General features: G+C 59.8%; 1 non-coding gene across 1 annotated transcript; it reads left to right on the top strand.

Annotated features, from left to right (window-relative positions):
• Window positions 1-3,070: 3,070 nt before the first annotated feature.
• Window positions 3,071-3,189, top strand: LOC131867339 (5S ribosomal RNA). The gene has a single exon (XR_009365898.1). It is a non-coding gene; the product is annotated as a 5S ribosomal RNA (ribosomal RNA).
• The last annotated feature ends 644 nt before the right edge of the window (window positions 3,190-3,833 follow it).

The raw sequence follows: 3,833 nt of genomic DNA, 5'->3' as shown, positions 1-3,833 counted from the left end.
TCATACATGTGTAGCCTGCAACAACGATTAGGACATCCACCCCAACTTCTGAATTCGTCTGCGTTGACCGCACCAAAGGTGCACGCCTTGGTGCTCACCAAAATCCGACTTCCGACTTCTTCTGCTATGCGGGGTCTTTGAGGTTGGCGCAGTGCGCACAACCAGGGGAGTCAACCCACCGAATGCAACACCTCCCCTATATAAGCTATTTGTCTGATTCTCATACATGCGTAGACTGCAGCAATGATTAGGACATCCACCCCAACTTTTGACTTCTTAAACAAGACAGGGTCTTTGAAGTTGGTGCAGTGCACACAACCAGGGGAGTCGACCCATCAAACGCAACACCTCCCCTATATAAAGCTATTTGTCCGATTCTCATACGTGTAGTCTGCAGCAGCGATTAGGACATCGACCCCAACTTCCGAATTCGTTTGCATTGACCGCACCAAAGGTGCACGCCTTGGTGTGCACCCTGGAGTGCACTTTGGTGCTCACCTCGGTGCACACTTTGGTGTGCACCTCGGTGTGCACCAAAGGTGCGCACCTTGGAGCGCACCAAAGGTGTACACTTTGGAGCGCACCACATAGGGTCTTTGAGAGGTTGGCGCAGTGCGCACACCAAGGTGGGTGTTGAGGTGCGTGCCGAGGTGGGTGGGTGCTAGGGTGCGCTCCATGGTGGGTGCCAGGGTGGGTGCGTGCTAGGGTGGATTCCAAAGAGGGTCATAGGGTGGGTGCCAAGGTGGGTTGGTGATATAGTGGGTTCAAAGGTGGGTACTAGGGTGGGTTCCAAGGTGGGTCACAAGTTGGGTGCCAGGATGCGTGGGTGTTAGGTTGGGTGCCAAGGTGGGCTCCTGCGTGGGTGGGTGCTAGGGTGGGTTTCAAGGTGGACGCGAGGGCGGGTGCCAAGGTGGGTAACAAGTTGGGTGTTAGGATGGGTGAGTGCTAGAGTGGGTGCCAAGGTGGGTGGGTGCTAAGGTGGATGCCAAGGTGGTTCACAGGGTGGGTGGGTTCTAGGGTGAGTTCCAAGGTGGGTCACAGGTTCAGTGCTAGGGTGGGTGTCAAGGCGGGTGTCGAGGTGCCTGGGTGCTAGGGTGTGGATGCCAATGTGGGTCATAGGGTGGGTACTAGGGTGGGCTGCAATGTGGGTGCCAAGGTGGGTAACATGCTCGGTGGGTTCTAAATTGGGTGCCAGGGTGGGTGTGCACCCACCTTGCCCGAGGTGGGTGCCAAGGTGCCAGTGTGGGTGGGTGCTAAGGTGGATGCCAAGGTGGGTGAGAAGGTGGGTGATAGGTTGAGTGGTAGGATGGGTGGGTGCCAAGATGGGTCACAGGGTGGGTGCAAGGGTGGGTAGGTGCTAGGGTTGGTGTCAGGGTGGGTGGGTGCTAGGTTGGGTTCCAAGGTGGGTGCGAGGGTGAGTGTCAAGGTGGGTCACAGGTTAGGTGCTAGGATGGGTGAGTGCTAGGGTGCAAAGGTGCCAGGGTGGGTGCTAGGATGGGTCGATGCTAGGGTGAGTGGCAAGGTGGGTCCACAAGTGTCAAGGTGGGTGCCGAGGTGGGTGCCAAGTCGGCGACTGCTATGGTGGATGCCAAGGTGGGTCACGGGGTGGGTGCCAAGTTGCTAGGTTGGGTTCCAAGGTGGGTGCCAACGTGGGTGCTAGGGTGCGTGGGTTAAAGGGTGTGTCACAACGTGGGTGCCAGGATGGGTGCGCACCCACACTGGCCAAGACGGGTGCGGGTGCAAGGTTGGGTTCCAAGCCCGGTCACAGGCTGGGTGCTAGGATGGGTGGGTGCCAAGGTGGGCACCAGGGTGGGTGCACCCACCCTGGCCAAGGTGGGTCACGGGGTGGGTCCTAGGGTGGGTAACGGGGTGGGTACTAAGGTGCGTGCCAAGGTGGGTCATAGGGTGGGTGCCAAGGTGGGCACCAGGGTGGGTGTGCACCAACCCTAGCCAGGGTAGGTCACGGGGTGGTTGTCGGGGTGGGCGTCAAGGAGCCAAGGTGGGTGGCAAGTAGCCAAGTTGCGTGCCAAGGTGGGTGTCGGGGTGGGTGCCAAGGATCCAAGGTGGGTGCCAAGGAACCAAGGTGGGTGTCTGGGTGGGTGCCGAGGTGGGAGCCAGGGTGGGTCCCAAGGTGAGTGCAAAGGTGGGTGCCAGGGTCAAGGTGAGTGCCAATGTGGGTTCCAAGGTGCCAGGGTCAGGGTGAGTGCCAATGTGGGTTCAAAGGTGCTAAGTTGGGTGCGAGGTTGGGTGCGAGGGTGGGTGGGTGCCAAGGTGTGCTAGGTGGAAGCCCGGGTGGGTCGGCATCCCATGGGTGTCGAGTTGGGTGCCTGATGGGTGCTTCTTGTCAAGTTTTAGTCGTCGGGACTCATTTCGAGCCTTAGAGGTCGTTTCTTGTCCGGTTGCCCTGTCTTCGACCTGGGAACCCAATTTTGGTCCTCGGGTCCCATTTTTTTTTGTCTCGCATCCCACTTTTGGCCTGTGGCCTTTTCGGGGTCGATTCTCGTTTTGGGCATCAGAGCATGTTTCTTCTCCTAAAACCCAATATTTGTTTATTAAGTCTCGGAACACATTTTTGTTCTCGTGGACCCATCATGGGTCTTGGAACGCATTTGTGGTCCTTGGGTCCCATTTTGCATCCCGAAACTTGTGTTTTGGTGCTTGATCCCTATTTTGGGTGCCCACCTTGCACCAAGTGCGCACCCGGGGCAAACCGAGCGCCTTGGTGCACCGGGGCAAGATCGAGCGTGCACCCGAGGCGCCCCGAACATGCACCAAGGTGCACTCGGCCCACATGTGAGCGCAGGTCGTTGCGCCCGAGGTGGTGTGTGGGCACCGCGTTGCAGACGGGACACTGCACGCACACGACGCCCCCTCCAGGTGCACGCACGTAGGCCGGGCCGGGTGCACACCCGACGCCCTAGCAAGGTGCGCGCACCCGGGCAGGGCTCACACTTGGCGAACGGGGCGCACTTCGCGAGGGAGGGTGTGCACCTCGACGGGGGTGGGTGGCCGGGGTGGATTCGCACGTGGGTCGCGGTTTGCTAAGTACACACTGCGACAAGCTCATAACGGGTGCGATCATACCAGCGTTAGTGCACCGGATCCCATCAGAACTCCGCAGTTAAGCGCGCTTGGGCCGGAGTAGTACTGGGATGGGTGACCTCCCGGGAAGTCCCGGTGTTGCACCCTTTTTTAGTTTTTCGCCGGGCGTCGCAATGCTATTTGAATAAACCTTTTGCCCGTTTGCGTTCTCGTCGGGGCCGGGCCGGGCCGGGGTGCGCTGCCCGCACTACCGCGCGCGCGGGGGGCGACACCGAGCGCGCACCCGAGGCGCCCCGAGCACACAGGCCACGGTGCAACCCGGGCGTTGTGCGCGCACCCCGGTGCGCCCGAGGTGCTGCGCGCGCACCCAGGTGAAATCGGTGTGCACCTCGGCCAGTGCGCGCTCGGTCGAGTCGCGCACGTTGGCCAAGGTGCACGGTGATGTTTCTTACTCTAAGGTTCCGCACCAGACGCCCGGGACAGGTGAGCGAAGCTGGGCGGGGCCGGGTGCGCGGCCGGGGCAGGTGCACGCAGCTGGAGAGAGCTTTGGAGCACACTTCGGAGCGCACCAATGATGCGCTCCATTCAAAAGTTTCCTGAAAAGGCAAAAAAAGTTGAGATTATAGAATTTCCCACTTGAGAGATTGTAAAAAAAAAAAATTTAAAATGAAGGAAACGCGGGTGCCAAGGTGTGCGCAGCCCAGCCAAGGTGTGCGCACCAAGGCGCCCACCCTGGCGAAGGTGCACGCAAGGTGCGCACCCGAGGCAAACCGGACAATTAACCCAACTTT

The sequence above is a fragment of the Cryptomeria japonica genome, unplaced genomic scaffold (genome assembly GCF_030272615.1).
Source record: "Cryptomeria japonica unplaced genomic scaffold, Sugi_1.0 HiC_scaffold_168, whole genome shotgun sequence".
Taxonomy (NCBI): Eukaryota; Viridiplantae; Streptophyta; class Pinopsida; order Cupressales; family Cupressaceae; genus Cryptomeria; species Cryptomeria japonica.
This window is presented reverse-complemented; position numbering and strand designations above follow the sequence as displayed.